Genomic DNA, 17,959 nt, shown 5'->3' with positions numbered 1-17,959 from the left:
GGAGGACAGCAGTGGTTGACGTGGCTGAAGATGCTGGACCAGGAGGAGGATGGTGGCTTTGAGCTTGTGTGCTGCTTCTACTCGTCATCATGAGTTGATCCCATAGGCGTTTGTGATGTGAGATCGTGTGCCTTCGCAAAGCAGTTGTACCTAGGTGGGTGTTGGATTTCCCACGACTCAGTTTCTTTTGGCACAGGTTGCAAATGGCATCACTGTTGTCAGAGGTAGACACACAAAAAAAATGCCACACTGCTGAGCTTTGCAATGATGGCATTCTGGTGGTGGCAACAGCATGCGTTGATTGGCGTGCTGCCTGGCTGACCTCGGGTGTCGATACATGCTGTCTGACTGTGCCACTAGCTCCTTGCGATTACCTCCCCCTGCTTCCAACTTGTCGTCTCCTTCTCTCTGTCTTCCCTTCTGAACTTTCCGCCTCTCCTTTTTCTCTTCGAGCAGGCACCCACGTGGCATCCACAGACACATCGTCATCATCAACCACTTCACTTGTTTCTGACACCTCAGCAAAGGAAGCGGCAGCGGGTACAACATCATCATCATCACACTGTACGTCCATGTGTGTAATGCTGCCTGACTGAGACATATCCCTGTTATCTACATCCTCTGGCAATAATGGTTGCGCATCACTAATTTCATCCAACTGATGTGTAAATAACTCCTCTGAGGGATCAAGTAAAGTGGCTTTGGTGGCTGTGGTGGTGGTGGTAACTTGAGAGCAGGTGACCATAGCTGAGCTGGAGGAGGATGGTGCGTCAAGGTTCTTAGCGGAGGATTGGGTGTCCTGTGTAAGCCCGTCAACTATTTTCTCAGAATCTTTTGGGTTCAGGGTACGTGGCCTCTGAACACTGGGCATTATTCCAGGGCCAGTGGAAATCACAGCACCACGACCACGACGGCCCCTGCGGCGTGACCTGCCTCTGCCTGTCATTTTTTTTTTAGATAAGTGGTACTATGCGTGCAAGGTACTTTGCCACCCTATATAAGTGGTGGGCAGTGGGCACAGTACAGTTTGTGTGGGCCTGACACACACGGGCTTGCAAATGTGATTAGATCACAGAAAAATTTTAAATAGAATTTTTTTTTATCTGCAAGGTATTTTCTGTCACACCCTGTATGAATGGTGTGCACACAGTGCTGTCTATGACTCAGCCTGCAGCTTCTCACACACGGGCAGCCAGGCAACTGCAATATATATATATATATATAAAAATAAAAAAAAGCACACTGATGTACCAGCCCTGAAAAGGGCTTTTCAGTACAGAGGTCAGTGATGGGCACAAGAGCTTTAGGCCTGAGGAGGGAGTGAAAAGTATCAGAGTCATGAACACTCATTATAGCTCAGTTATTTCCAAGCTGATGAGAATATGAGTATGAGCTGCCAGGAATTCAGAAATAAGCTGTCAGGGCTTCTGTTTGACTGGACTGAAAAGGAAGAGAAAGAGAATGAAAGGGATTGTCCGGGTTCATATCCCCATTTTCACCCCGGCAGCCCCCCTGACGAGCATGTCTCCTTTGCCCTGCACTAAATCGCGCAGGGCAAAGGCAATTTTTTGGAGATCCGGTGATATACCGGGGCTCTCCATGGGGCTGCCAGGAAGCCCGGTGACGTCACCAGCACTGATGGGCAGGATTTAGCGCTAAGTTTCCACCCGGCAGTGTGCTATTGTAAATAAAAGATTGCTTACCCTGCACAATTTAGCACAGGGCAAGGGAGCGCATCGGAGCATGAGATGCTCCGATGCTAGCCTCAGGGGGGCTGCCGGGGTGAAAATAAGGGTATGTCTGGGTTCAGCTCTGAATCCGGACAACCCCTTTAAGAAAATCTGAAGACATTCGTGATTTTCTCCATAAATGTTTGGCACATCTAGGGCATCGCTGAAGAAAACGTGTTTCAGGTGTGTGCCAAGGTTGCCCACGTTCCGTGATGGGAAGGTTGGAGTCTAATGGGAGCTGCTTCGTCCAGGGTGGTTTTGAGGGTATGGTTGTAATGATCGGCAGCCAGGTCCAGGCAAGAGAGGGAAGAGATTGGGTCCTTTAATAGCTGTAGGGTGTCAATAAGTTGCTGGGGGTTAATGGCAGAAAAGGGAGAGCTTTATGGTTGTGTTAGAAGCGTATTTTTTTTAAATTTAAGTACTGATTGGTTCTTTGTGCTTTAACTATAATTTAGCCTTTTACATTCCTTTTAGTGTAGTGAGTTAGAGATAGTTAGTAAACAAAGCCATGGTTCTGTCCTGGTGATGACCACCAGGACATGAGTACTGCACACCGGACATCCTTAGGAGGAGGGACAGAAAGGTATAAACCTTTGTGCACAAAGACAAATAACTCCGCTCCAGTGAGAACATCATCCAGGGGAGACGTTGCCATGTGCTACATGGAGAGCGCGGCAGTGAAAGCTCCGCCATTGTGGTGCCGGCCAGGTGACTAATATCTACCTTGTGTGGCAGAGCAGGTAAGTGGAGAGAGGCCAAGAGAAGAGTTTGGATCATCATTTGGGATGTTAAAACCACTCCTAATAAGAACAAGAGAAAGCAGCAAAGTGGTGGACGTCAGTCGTAAGTCATTTGTAGAGGGTAGAGCACGGTGGAGCGGTGGACAGAGAGTAAACCCTAAGGCAGGCATCCTCAAACTGTGGCCCTCCAGCTGTAAAACTACAACTCCCACAATGCCCTGCTGTAGGCTGATACCTGTAGGCTGTTCGGGCATGCTGGGAGTTGTAGTTTTGCAACAGCTGGAGGCCACAGTTTGAGGATGCCTGCCTTAAGGCGTCATCTGGACCGTTTCCCCTCCTCCCCCCAACCAGAACATTCCCGAAATAAAACAGATCTGAACCGTGCATAATGTGCCGCCTCCACTGTAATGGTGGAGGTCGCTCCTGGAATTACATGGAGACGTCAGCTGAAGGGATGGACGCTAGCCACATGCCAGGTCCAGTGCCCTCCTCACCGCCTGCGGCCTCTCCGGATTCTGTACCTGCCGCGTCTGGTGATAAATTGCCTGCTGATTCTGTTAGGCTTCTTCAGCTGAGCGTGTCCTCTGCGGTGACCATGCTCTGTGATGGAGGCTGCTCATGTCACAGGAGCGCAGGGCATTACACTGACTTATAATGCTGTGTGTCACAGTCCTGACAGAACCACAGCCAGTCGGACCATAGCAGCGTAGGGCAGGGATCCAGGTTCTCCAGTTTATTCTCGCTCCCAGGGTTAATCTCCTGGATGATGAGGGTCTCGCTACTCTTCTCTGCAGGGGGCTGCATGGACAACCTACCCCACTATACGTCTACACACTCTCCTTGCAGATACCTGATGGGAGTTCTCCTGATGTAGACCTCCAGTCTAGCCTCTACAACGTGATGTGATCAGGTCCTAATACAGGGAGTTCTCATCATCATCATCATCAATGTTACCGTGTGAACGAGAGTCTACAGGTCCTGAGAACAGCCGACAGGACATAAATACAACTCCTCAGAGGGAAAAGGATGGGGGTCCTACTACAAAGTGCTGACAGCGCTCTCAGCGGAGAGGACTACAACTCCTCAGAGGGAAAAGGATGGGGGTCCTACTGCAAAGTGCTGACACCGCTCTCAGCGGAGAGGACTACAACCCCTAGCCTGTAGTGTTGAGTGAACTTGTGTTTTAAGTTCGGCGTCTAAAGTTCGGGTTCGGGCTATCGAAGAATCGCGTTTTGGATTCTGCTACCACGGACCACAACGGAATTTAGAATCCATAACGCGATTCTTCGATAACACAAACCCTTACTTTAGACGCTGAACTTAACCGCCTCCGGACCGCCTAACGCAGATCTGCGGTCTGGAGGTGGCAGCGCTGCGCAGAGTCACGCATATACGCGTCATCTCGCTCTTTGCCGGCCCACGCATGCGCAGTTCGGGCCGGCATTTCGTCAAGGGGGGTCGCGTCATCAGCTTGCCAGCCAATGATCGCGGCTGGCAAGCTGATGATTTTTAAAAAATCCAATCAGAAGCCACAGAGCAGATCATATTAGTAAATATAATGTGTTATATGGCTGCCCTGCTCCTCTGCTGGTCCTTTTGGTTGGTTGGTCTCAGCAGAGGAGCAGGCTACACAGTGAGTACCCACCAACACTACACACTTAGCCCCAGATCACCCCCTGCACCCCAATTAACCCTTTGATCACCCCTGTCAATCACTAGTGAAAGGAAAAAAGTGATCAGTGTAAACTGTCACTTTTTTTTTTTCACTGGTATTGACTGTTAGGTTTAGGATAGTTTAGGTCCCTTGGTTAGGTAGTTAGCGATCGTTTAGCACCCAGCCCACCGCACCGCAGTCCGTTATTCGCTGATTAGCGTATCGCTAATCAGCTTTTGTACTTTTATAGTATCTGGAAGTGATCAAAACTGATCACGGTCAGATCTATAATTGTATTAGTGTCACTTTAGTTCGCCCTCCACCCAAAACGCAGTGTTTGCCCGATCAGGCCTGATCGGTCGCCCACACGTGCGTTCGCCCACGCCCGCCCCACCGCAGTGACAAAAATTATTATTTTTTGATCACTGCACAATCACTTTACACGCGCTGCTGCGATAAAAAAAATCAGTTTTGATATTTTTTATCAACCGCAGCGGCCTCCGGTACTTCGCTAGCCTCCCATTTGTAAGACAGGCTTGCTTTTTTTTTCTTGGGTAGTCTCAGGGAATACCCCCTAAATTTAGTTGCCCAAATGTCAAACAGGGGGTATTCCTCTGAAGAGGCCTACAGGCTTCTGACCCAGTCGGATGAGGAGTGGGAACCCTCATCTGATGAATCTAGCGGGTCAGAATACGAACCTGTAGAAAGCAGTGGCTCTCTGACCCAAAGTTCAGACGAGGAGGCTGAGGTCCCCGATGGCACCAGGCGTACCCGGCCCCGTGTCGCTAGACCACAGGTTGCGCAGGATCCGCTTCAAGAGCAGCAGAGTGGGGCTGGCGCTGTCGGATTACGTGGTGAGGCATTCACCAGCAGCCCAGCCCTTCCTGGACCTAGTACCAGCACTGCCGTAGAACATGGTGAAGTAGCGAGCACCAGAAGGGCAGTTGAAGCTGGTACGGTGGCACGAGCAGTAGTTACCCCGTCGCAGCCACCGCAAAGACGGGCCCGTAGAGCCCCTAGAATCCCTGAGGTGCTGGCAAACCCTGATTGGCAGTCCCCAACTTCAGCCGCACCTGTAGTTCCCCCTTTCACCGCCCAGTCTGGAGTTCGGGTTGAGACAGCTCAGATCGGTTCGGCCCTGGGATTTTTTGAGCTGTTCTTGACTGCGGAGCTCTTGGACTTAGTCGTGGCCGAAACAAATCGTTATGCCACACAATTTATAACCGCCAACCTGGGAAGCTTTTATGCCCAGCCTTTCCGGTGGAAACCAGTCCAAGTTTCCGAAATTAAAATTTTTCTGGGCCTTCTCCTCAACATGGGTCTAACTAAAAAGCATGAATTGCGGTCATATTGGTCCACGAACCCAATTCATCACATGCCCATGTTCTCTACTGCTATGTCCAGGACACGATTTGAGACCATCCTGCATTTCCTGCACTTTAGCAACAACACCACCTCCCGTCCCAGAGGCCACCCAGCTTTTGACCGGCTCCACAAAATTCGGCCCCTCATAGACCATTTCAACCAGAAATTTGCAGATTTGTATACCCCTGAGCAAAACATCTGCGTAGACGAGTCCCTAATACATTTTACCGGGCGCCTTGGCTTCAAACAATACATCCCAAGCAAGCGCGCCCGGTATGGGGTCAAATTGTATAAGCTCTGAAAGGGCCACAGGCTATACCCACAAATTTCGGATCTATGAGGGAAAAGATCAGACCCTGGAGCCGGTCGGTTGCCCTGACTACCTGGGGAGCAGTGGGAAGACAGTTTGGGACTTGGTGTCACCCTTATTCGGCAAGGAGTACCATCTTTATGTGGACAATTTTTACACAAGTTGGCCCTCTTTAGGCATTTGTTTCTAGAACAGATTGGTGCCTGTGGCACCGCGCGAACTAGTCGCGCGGGCTTCCCCCAACGGCTCGGTACCGGCCGTCTTGCAAGGGGGCAGAGGGCTGCCTTGTGTAACGAAGAACTGCTCGCGGTGAAATGGAGAGACAAGCGTGACGTTTACATGCTCTCCTCCATTCACGCAGACACGACAATACAAATTGAGTGAGCAACCCGTGTCATTGAAAAGCCCCTCTCAGTCCACGACTATAACCTTCACATGGGAGGGGTGGACCTCAATGACCAGATGTTGGCTCCGTATTTAGTGTCCCGCAGAACCAGACGCTGGTATAAGAAGGTGTCTGTATATTTAATTCAATTGGCTCTGTATAATAGTTTTGTTCTCTACAGTAAGGCTGGGAGAACACGATCGATCCTCAAATTTCAGGAAGAGATCATCGAGAACCTCCTGTACCCAGGAGGTTCCGTGGCCCCATCCACCAGTGTAGTTAGCCGTCTACACGAGCGACAAAAAAAAAAATCATCATTTTCCGCTAACTTGTGACAAAAAATAAAAAGTTCTATGAACTCACTATGCCCATCAGCGAATACCTTAGGGTGTCTACTTTCCGAAATGGGGTCATTTGTGGGGTGTTTGTACTGTCTGGGCATTGTAGAACCTCAGGAAACATGACAGGTGCTCAGAAAGTCAGAGCTGCTTCAAAAAGCGGAAATTCACATTTTTGTACCATAGTTTGTAAACGCTATAACTTTTACCCAAACCATTTTTTTTTAATCAAAGACATGTAGAACAATAAATTTAGCGAAAAATTTATATATGGATGTCGTTTTTTTTTGCAAAATTTTACAGCTAAAATTTTTGCAAAAAAATCGTTAAATTTCGATTAATAACAAAAAAAGTTAAAATGTCAGCAGCAATGAAATACCACCAAATGAAAGCTCTATTAGTGAGAAGAAAAGGAGGTAAAATTCATTTGGGTGGTAAGTTGCATGACCGAGCAATAAACAGTGAAAGTAGTGTAGTGCTGAAGTGTAAAAAGTGGCCTGGTCATTAAGGGGGTTTCAGCTAGCGGGGTTGAAGTGGTTAAAACACAAGTTCGCTCAACACTCCCAGCATGTCCAGGGCGTTATTATGTGATATCAGAGAACATTACAGGAGGAGATAGAAGAGGAGAGGACTACAACTCCCAGCATCTCCTTCACTGTCACAATGAATTAATCAGTCCACCATTTTCTTCTTCCTCTCTACTGCTGGGCCCCTACCCCAGCACTGATCACATGATGGTGACATCATCCCAGGTCCTTCATGATCACACTGTCTCCACATTTGAGCTCCGCCCCTACCTTAAAGATCACATGACAGTGACATCATCCTAGGTCCTTCTCTACCACTTCTCTCCACTGCTGAGCTCCGCCCCTGCACTGATCACATGATGGTGACATCATCCCAGATCCTTCAGCACTACTTCTTTCCACTGCTGAGCTCCGCCCCTTGCACTGATCACATGACAGTGATGTCATCCCAGGTGCTTCAGCTCTTGCAGTGCAGCAGATACAGAGCAGGTCCTGGTTGGTAGTCACTGCTGTGGTGTCTGGAGCCTCTTCTTCTCTCTGGTATCAGCCATTTCTCCAGAATCCCCCTTTATCCCCGGTGCTGGGGGCTCTGAGAAGCGGGGTCTCTCCAGGAGCAGTAAGTGCGGTTCTGGATCTCACTAATGCTCTTGTACCTGGAGGATTTACAGCCTCTCCTCTCCTCATAAAGGCGCCTGCAGTACTAGAAGCCTCCAGCTCCTCCAGTTCTCTCCTCTTCTCCTGAATGACCACCAAGGATGGACAGGAAGGAGATCAGCAGAAGAATATTAGACCTCACCTTGCAGATCATCTCCCTGCTGAGCGGAGAGGTAAACTTTTCTAGATTTCTCTCCTCTTTATTGTATTCTGTAACGAGTCAGACATCGGGAAGGAGAATCCATCATAGGAAGTGATAGGAAGAGTCCAGGGTCCTGGAGAACGGCCTCCAGACCGTCCAAGTGACGGAGAACCTGAAGATCAGCCACCAGTATGGTCAGTGATGTATCATGGAGACCAATAGTCATGTTGTAGGAGCCATGAGAAGGTAAGTAGGCAGGTTGTACCCAGGAGGAGAGGAAGCAGAGGAGGAGATGGCCGGAGTGTGGCCTAGAGGGAGGATTTCTACCACTAGTCTGACATCTAGATGATACTGGACTATAACAAGGAGGCCTCCACTACGTCTAGAGGAAAGAAGGTTTCTCCACCAACATAAAAGAGGAGTCTTTACTGTAAGAGCAGTGAGACTATGGAGCTCTCTTCCAGAGGAAGGGGTCATGGGGGATTCTCTAGAAGAGTCCAGAAGGAGCCTGGAGGTCTGGAGGGTAATAATATTCCAGCTTCTAGTGACTAGATTACTGGAGATGGGGCCATGATCCAGGGAGGGATTCTGAGTGTAGATCTGGAGTCAGGAAGGAATATATTTCCCTAAGTGTCTCTCTCCATCCACAGGATTACACCATAGTGAAAAAGACATCCGGGGGGACTCCCATCATCCATGAGTCAGGACGGTGGAGCAGGACCCTCATCACAGAGCCTCCCCCCCTGATACATGAGCAGAAGATCCTAGAACTCACCCACAAGATGATGGAGCTGCTGACTGGAGAGGTGACACTGCTGGGAATGCTGGGAAATTCTCCAGTAACAGCACTGGAGGGGTCTGGGTGATGACGGTGTCATTGTGTTGTCAGGTTCCTGTAAGGTCTCAGGATGTTGCGGTCTATTTCTCCATGGAGGAGTGGGAGTATTTAGCAGGACACAAGGATCTGTACAAAAAGGCCAAGATGGAGGCTCCCCGGCCTCTGACATCACCAGGTAAAAAGAGACGAGGTGAGAAGAGGCCGTGTTAGAGCCTCAGTCCGGTCATGTGCAGTGTGTACACGCGTGTAATGACATGTAATGTAGGAGCTCCACATGTTATTCTCCGGTCACATCACGTTAGAGCCTACATTTCCCATATACATCACACTTCTCCATAGGCTCCATCCCCCTGACAGATATAGTGTCCTCTTGGCCTCCATCGGCCGGTACAGTAGATGACACTTTTCTATACAGAGGGTCCTGCAGGAGAACCTGCGCCGTGCCGTATACATGGGGCTTATGGATGTGTTAATTTTTTTCTTTAAATGAGTGTTTCTGAATGTGGATGTTCCTGCAGTAGAGCGTGGATATAGCGGTGGAGGCCATCAGACCAGCCGGGGTTATTCCTCTCTGTTATCAGCAGCGGAGCACAGTCTGCTCTGGTTATAAATGATCCGACCTCTCCTGTAAGAAGCCGGGGATGTAGAATCAACAGTTACATGAAAGACTTCTCCCTTAATAAACACTTGTCCTCTCTTCACAGGACAGGGGATAAATGTCTGCTCCTTTTTTTCTCACTGATCATAAGAACAAGGATCCTGTGTCCTCATTTGGAGTGGACGTAGCACATATCCTCCTTCCTCAACTTACCAGCTATCTCCAGCATTTCTACTGACAGTGAGTGGAGCAGCAGACATGTACAGCCACCTCTCCATCCATGTGAGGACACAGGACCCCTGTTCTCATGATCTGTGAGGGTCCCAGTGGTGAATTATTTTATGTGGGATGACTGGATTAGTTTTGGTTTAGCAGAAAGTTGGTGAGGAGCAGAACATTGTTATTTAAGCCCCAATCACGAAACCTAGAAGTGAAGGAGCTGAGAGAAGAGTCTGATCTATAGACAGATCTACAGGAGGCCGTGTATTCAGTCACTGTGTGCTTGTGTCTCCACAGATGGATCCAGGAGCAGAAATACCCCCGAGAGATGTCCCCGTCCTCTGTATTCCCAGGACTGTCCAGAGGAGAAGCTCCCGGAGAACCATCAGGTAGATGGAGCTGAGCCCTATACACATCTATATAGGGGGTCCTGCAGTCATAGAGGGGTCATAAATTGTGGGGGTCTCTTATGTGGATCTGTTAGATTTCCCAGCTGTCTGCTGTATTGTCCTGAATTGTTACAGATGACAAATCAGGGGGAAGATGTGACTGATATTAAAGTGGAGGATGAAGAAGAGCGGATGATGGGCGATCCCCCGTGTAAGAGTGAGGTGGAGGAGGACATTCCAGTCCATGTGACCACAGGTATGGAATCATGAATGGAGGAAGGGAGGTTTCTTCAGGTGAGGCTTCACCTTAGAGCTCTAGTAAAGTAAGCTGAGGCAGCTCATTACACAATGGGTGAAGGCTGTGGTTTACACTGGAGATCTGCCTGCTGCCGGGATCAGAGGTAGTTTCGATCCCAGCTATTTAACCACTTGGGTCTTACAGTTAATAGCGATCACAGCATCTAAGAATATTTACTGATCTCACGTAGGGCTGCAGGTTTTTTTTGTTAGGGCAAGGTCCTAAGAGATGTGTCACGTGCAGATTAGCTGTGGAGTTCAGAGATCTGTGTTGGTTACCCACAGCATAAATAGACAAACTGCAGGTTAGTTTACGCATCAGCTTTTTCTCAGATTCGTTAAAATCTTATCTTATTTGCTTGTACTGTAAAATGCCACAGATTTATTGATTGCAGGCTAACTACTGACCTCACCTAACTAGTAGTAAACTTATTTTTGAAATTGAAAAAAGGTCAATCATCTTGTTATTCATTAGTTTCCATTATTTTGTGGCCTATAGTTACCGGCTCCAAAGGAATAGTAAATATAAAGGAAGGATTTCTACTTTTCTTTCCTGCTAGATCCACTTCTGGATTTGGCTCAACCAACATGTCTGTTCCTAGACTGTGGTGAAGAAAAAAATCATAAAATCCATTTTACATCCTAACAGGAAATGCCAATAAGAACTCTGAGGGAACCGTCATGTTATCGCAAGTAGAAGATGGAGCCATCATGCCGCACTCTTCAGGAGAAAACCTCATTACCCTGATTGTATATCCAGAACTTCTGATTACAGATCTACCACGTAATCCAAATAATCATGAGGAACCTTTCAGTGAGCAATGTCAGATTGTTAAAACAAGTCCAGATCTATCATATAATCCTCCTAATCATGGTGAACCTCTTCCTGACCAATCACAGATTGTTACCACAAATACTCCACAATCAAATGTTATTACATGTAAGAAAACTCACACAAGAAAGAGGAGATTTCCCTGTTCATACTGTGGTAAAAGCTTTACAGATAAATCATATATTATTATACATGAGAGAATTCACACAGGGGAGAAGCCATTTCCATGTTCAGAATGTGGGAAGTGTTTTACAAATAAATCAGATCTGGTTAAACATCAGAAACGTCACACAGGAGAGAAGCCATTTCCATGTTCAGAATGTGGGAAATGTTTCATTAGTAAAGCCAAACTGAGGGAACATCAGAGAGTTCACACAGGAGTGAGGCCATATTCATGTTCAGAATGTGGGAAATCTTTTATGGAGAAATCACATCTTCTTCAACACAATAGAACTCATACAGGAGAGAAGCCATTTTCATGTTCTAAATGTGGCAAATCCTTTACACATAAATCAGGTCTTGTTTTACACCAGAGACTTCACACAGGAGAAAAGCCATTTTCATGTCCTAAATGTGGGAAATCCTTTGCACAGACATCAAGTCTCGTTATACATCAGAGAAATCACACAGAAGAGAAGCCATTTTCATGTCCTAAATGTGGGAAATCCTTTGCACAGACATCAAGTCTCGTTGTACATCAGAGACTTCACACAGGAGAGAAGCCATTTTCATGTCCTGAATGTGGGAAATCCTTTCCACAGACATCAAGTCTCGTTGTACATCAGAGACTTCACACAGGAGAGAAGCCGTATTCATGTTCAGAATGTGAGAAATCTTTTATGGAGAAATCACTTCTTCTTCAACATAATAGAACTCATACAGGAGAGAAGCCATTTTCATGTTCTGAATGTGGCAAATCCTTTACATATAAATCAAGTCTTGTTAAACACCAGAGACTTCACACAGGAGAGAAGCCATTTTCATGTCCTGAATGTGGGAGATCCTTTGCACAGTCATCAAGTCTCGTTATACATCAGAGACTTCACACAGGAGAGAAGCCGTATTCATGTTCAGAATGTGAGAAATCGTTTATTAAGAAATCATTTCTTCTTCAACATAATAGAACTCATACAGGAGAGAAGCCATTTTCATGTTCTGAATGTGGCAAATCCTTTACATATAAATCAAGTCTTGTTAAACACCAGAGACTTCACACAGGAGAGAAGCCATTTTCATGTCCTGAATGTGGGAGATCCTTTGCACATTCATCAAGTCTCATTATACATCAGAGACTTCACACAGGAGAGAAGCCGTATTCATGTTCAGAATGTGGGAGATCTTTTATTTGTAATGCCAATCTTAAGTATCATCAGAGAAGTCACAGAGGAAATAAATAAAATTTATTTTTTTTGGGGTGGAATTAGCCCAGATCTGCCAAACCCAATTTATATTTAACTGAGATCAATAGTGGCCGCGATCCATGGATGATAAGCATTGTGGGTATAAGGCTACTTTTACACTATCGTTTTCCGATAGTGTAAAAGTTTTGACCCCATTTATTGTAAATGGGGACACAACTGAACAGAACGGAATGCTCCAAAAAGCATTCCGCTCTGTTATCATAACGGAGAGCAAACCCGCAGCAAGTTGTATTTTGCTTTCCACCCTGGGAAAAACTGATCCATCATGACTCCCAATGAAAGTCAATGGGGACGGATCAGTTTTCTCTGGCACAATCTGCCACAATAGAAAAAGGATCCGTCCTCCATTGACTTCCAATGGAGTTAATGATTGATCCGTCTTGGCTATTTTAAAGATAATACAACCGGATCCGTTCATAACGAATGCAGATGGTTGTATTATCAGTAACGGACGAGTTTTTGCTGAACCCTGCCAGATTCAGCAAAAACGCTAGTGTGAAAGTAGCCTAAGGAAGAAAAGAAGAGCCTTGTTTACTGTCAGAAGATGAGTTGCCCCATGAACCTTGATATTTGTTCTTATCATACAGTATACATACAATGATGATAGGGATGGAATTAAGCAAGCAAAAAAAAATAACTATCATAAATTAAATTCAGAATCATTTGTTTAACAAATTTTTTCTTTCCAATTTTCTGTCTTGAATACATGAATACCTGGGTCTGCTCCATTTTCAAAAACAATCTCCAGCAGGCAAAGATAACATAAGAAATGTAAATCTTTCCATTCATGTGACCGGGGCTATCTGTTTTTAAAAGGACAGCTCAAGGACCCATACAAGATGTGCCTATTGAAACATCTGCTTGTTTTTTTTTTTTAACATGTCCAGTTTTACTTTCCACGGCATACTGAAAGAATTTAGGTCCTCACTTCGATTTGGAAATTTAAACCCCTTCATTTTGTATGTTTAGTGTCATGGACAAGTTTCTGGGTCTATGTTCAGCAGATCTTAAGTCTTTCTAACAAATTATATTTCACATTATCCTACGGCAGCCTCTCGTACAATGAAGAATGATGGATAAGTATCTGCCAATATCTATGAGCATTGAGGACACCATTAATCCTGACCAAATACCCAATTCCATTTGCTGAAATGCAGCCCCGAACTTTAAAGGAACCTCCACCAGGCTTACTGTTTTCTGTTACAGTCAAATATTTAACATTTTGACTCATCAGTCTGGACCACCTGCTGCCATTTTTCTGCACCACGGTTCCTATGTTTTTGCGCATAGTTTAGTCGCTTGGCATGTTGAAATGTTTTTTTTGTCACAATTATTTCATGAAAACCACTTCTAGTCAGACTTCCCAGAAAAGTAGATGGGTATACCTACTGTATGTCCCACTGATTTCTGACCTGATGGCAATGATGGACATAGAGGTAGGGGGTGCAGCACTGTGGAGAGCTTTGTGGGTGAGCACAGTTTAAATTGGATTTTATACTGTATGGGCAACCAGTGCAATGACTGGAGACATCAGAGTAGCAGTTAGACAGTGGATCCTGGCTGCTGCATTAAGGAGACCAATTAATGGTCAGTTACAGTAATAAAGACCAGAATGGATCAGGGAAACAATGAGAGATTTTGTTGTTTCTATAGTGTTTTTGAGGTGCAGGTGACATAAACAGGCAATATCTTGAACATGTGGGGTGAAGGAAAGATCAGTGTCAAACATAACACCAAGAGAGCCGGCATGCCATACACTGAGATGGATTAGGTAGGTTTGTAGATGGAAAGAACACATGAAGTTCAGTTTTTGAAAGATTCCGTTTTAGATAGAGAGAGGACATAATGTTAGAGATGGCGGAAAGACAGTCACTGGTGTTCTGTAATACAGTAGGCGTGATGTCGGGGAATGAAGTGTATAGTTGTGTGTCATCAGCATAGAGATGGTACTGAAACCACATTTGCTGATGGTCTGTTTAATTGGGGCTGTGTACAGACAGAAGAGGAGACGGCCTAGGACTGAACCCTGAGGAACCCCAACAACAAGAGGGAAAGGAGAAGAAGTGGAGCCAGCGAATAATAAACTACAGTGTCAAAAGCTGTAGAGAGGCAGAGGAGAATGAGCAGAGAGTAATTACCGCTGCATTTTGCTGTCAGGAGGTCATTTGTCACTTTGGTGAGGGCAGTTTCTGTAGAATGTAGGGCGCGGAAACTAGATTGTGATGGATCAAGGAGAAAGTGAGCGATGGCGGATGAGGCGAGAGTAGACCAGACGCTCCAGGAGATTAGAGATAAAAGGAAGATTGGAGAGTTGGTCTGTAGTTACTTGTGCAGGATGGGTCAAGAGATGTTTTTTGTTAATAATGTAGCAACGATAGAGCATTTGAAAAAGGAAGGGAAGATACCAGAAGAGAGAGAGAAGTTCAAGATTTTTGTTAGGTGAGTGGTGACAGCGGGAGAGAGAGACTGGAATAGGTGTAAGGGACTTGGGTCAGTAGTACATGTGGTATGACGAGAAGAAGAGAGGGGCCTGGAGACTTCTTCCATGACTGGGTCAAACGTGGACAGTAAGCCAAAGGAGATGCGAGGGGAAGAGGATCGATGACACTTAGCGACTGGGAGCTGATTTCATGCCGGGTGTTTTCTCTGTGACGTAGGGGGCCAGATCTTCAGCACGGAGGTCTGTTATAGGTGCCTGCACTTTACGTCCTAGGAGGTAGTGGAAAGAGTCAAAGAGTTTTTTTGGGTTGTTGGACAGTGATGAGATTAGGATGGTGAAGTAGGCCTGTTTGGCAAGATGAAGGGCAGAGTTATAGGTTCTTATCATGAATTTGTAATGGAGGAAACCAAGTTTGTGGTGTAAGCCAGAGCTGCTTTGGTTTGTGTTTGGAGGTTCTGAGGGTAGGGGGTGCTACTTTATTCAGGGTGCTTCTGAGGGTAAACCAGCACAATGTAACAAAAGTCCAGCTCACCAAATCCTCTGTGTGCACGGATCAGCCGAGGCAGGGATCAATTCAAAAGCTTGCAAGAAAAGAAAATCAGGAGAGGGAAGAGATTGGGGACAATGATGAGTGTAGAGTGTCTGCAAGTGTAGGAGGGTCAATGGCCTGCAGATTTCTGTATGTGTAATAGGTAAGGGTGTGCTGGGATGGGTGTGGATTTGTGAGACTAAAGGATGTTGTGGTCAGAAAGAGGGAGAAGGGAGTTATTAAAGTTGCAGATCTCTAGGAATCACTCACCTGGGAGTATTGATGGTGGGACTTTTTTCGCCAATACACCAAATGTGAGATCAATTTGCCCCTGATTACCACTTTGGAAATTTCCCAGAAAAGTATTGGTTGGGTCTGATGGGCTGCATTGTGTGAGGCATAACCGTGTTATAATGTCTTCATTATCACCCAGAAAAGCTTGAAGTCTCCAGACATATTCTGATCCCCGCACACTAGTGTCTGGTATCTCCTCAGATATTGGAGAGTGATCTGAGATCACAAGATCTCCAACATTGGTGTCTTGGACCTTCATTCTAAGGCCATTGCTAGCCAGTAAATAATCTATCTGCGGCCATGATGCATGGGGTTCCGGAATAATGAGTGAATTCTCCATCACCTGGATGATCCTTCCGCCATACAGAAAACAAATATCACAATGTCACAGTCCTGACAGAACCACCACCAGTCGGACCATAGCAGCGCAGCGTAGGGCAGGGATCCCCTGATCGAGGCCCAGTGGAGGGATCCCGGAGGGTCTCACTACTCTTCTCTGCAGGGGGCTGCATGGACAACCTACCCCACTATACGTCTACACACTCTCCTTGCAGATACATGATGGGAGTTCTCCTGATGTAGACCTCCAGTCTAGCCTCTACAACGTGATGTGATCAGGTCCTAATACAGGGAGTTCTCATTCATCATCAATGTTACCGTGTGAACGAGAGTCTATAGGTCCTGAGAACAGCCGACAGGACATAACTACAACTCCTCAGAGGGGAAAGGATGGGGGTCCTACTGCAAAGTGCTGACAGCGGAGAGGACTACAACTCCCAGCATGTCCAGGCTGTTATTATGTGATATCAGAGAACATTACAGGAGGAGATAAAAGAGGAGGGGACTACAACTCCCAGCATGTCCTTCACTGTCACAATAAATTCATCAGTCCACCATTTTCTTCTTCCTCTCCACTGCTGGGCCCCTACCCCAGCACTGATCACATGATGGTGACATCATCACAGGTCTCTCATCACCACATTACAGCTGCTGAGCTCCGCCCCCTGCACTGATCACATGACAGTGACATCATCACAGGTCCTTCATCACCACATTACTGCTGCTGAGCTCCGCCCCCTGCACTGATCACATGACAGTGACATCATCCCAGGTCCTTCAGCTCTTGCAGTGCAGCAGATACAGAGCAGGTCCTGGTCGGTAGTCACTGCTGTGGTGTCTGGAGCCTCTTCTTCTCTCTGGTATCAGCCATTTCTCCAGAATCCCCCTTTATCCCCGGTGCTGGGGGCTCTGAGAAGCGGGGTCTCTCCAGGAGCAGTAAGTGCGGTTCTGGATCTCACTAATGCTCTTGTCCCTGGAGGATTTCCAGCCTCTCCTCTCCTCATAAAGGCGCCTGCAGTACTAGAAGCCTCCAGCTCCTCCAGTTCTCTCCTCTTCTCCTGAATGACCACCAAGGATGGACAGGAAGGAGATCAGCAGAAGAATATTAGACTTCACCTTGGAGATCATCTCCCTGCTGAGCGGAGAGGTAAACGTTTCTAGATTTCTCTCCTCTTTATTGTATTCTGTAACAAGTCAGACATTGGGACGGAGAATCCATCATATGAAGTGATAGGAAGAGTCCAGGGTCCTGGAGAACGGCCTCCAGACCTTCCAAGTGATGGAGAACCTGAAGATTAGCCACCAGTATGGTCAGTGATGGATCATGGGGACCAATAGTCATGTTGTAGGAGCCATGAGAAGGTAAGTAGGTAGGTTGTACCCAGGAGGAGAGGAAGCAGAGGAGGAGATGGCCGGAGTGTGGCCTGGGGGAGGATTTCTACCACTAGTCTGACATCTAGATGATACTGGACTATAACAAGGAGGCCTCCACTACATCTAGAGGAAAGAAGGTTTCTCCACCAACATAGAAGAGGGGTCTTTACTGTAAGAGCAGTGAGACTATGGACGCTCTGCCAGCGGAAGGGGTCATGGAGGGATTCTCTAGAAGAGTCTAGAAGGATCCTGGAGGTCTGGAGGGTAATAATATTCCAGCTTCTAGTGACTAGATTACTGGAGATGGGACCATGATCCAGGGAGGGATTCTGAGTGTAGATCTGGAGTCAGGAAGGAATTTATTTTCTTAAGGCCTCAGGCTTCAATGGGTCCGCAATCACTGAGATGCAGAATGTAAGCACGGATCGGAACCCCATGGAAGCACTACGAAGTGCTTCCGTGGTGTTTCTGTCCGTGCCTCCGCACCGCAAAAAAGTAGTGCATGCACTACTTTTTTGCAGTGCAGACCGTCGGATGTGTTTTG

At 46.7% G+C, this 17,959-nt stretch overlaps 1 protein-coding gene across 1 annotated transcript in view; it reads left to right on the top strand.

The window, feature by feature from the left end:
* The window catches only part of LOC122935208 (zinc finger protein 397-like), a 1,371,324-nt gene that overhangs the window by 557,543 nt on the left and 795,822 nt on the right, over positions 1 to 17,959 (top strand). The window lies entirely within an intron of this gene.

The sequence above is a fragment of the Bufo gargarizans genome, chromosome 4 (genome assembly GCF_014858855.1).
Source record: "Bufo gargarizans isolate SCDJY-AF-19 chromosome 4, ASM1485885v1, whole genome shotgun sequence".
Taxonomy (NCBI): domain Eukaryota; kingdom Metazoa; phylum Chordata; class Amphibia; order Anura; family Bufonidae; genus Bufo; species Bufo gargarizans.
This window is presented reverse-complemented; position numbering and strand designations above follow the sequence as displayed.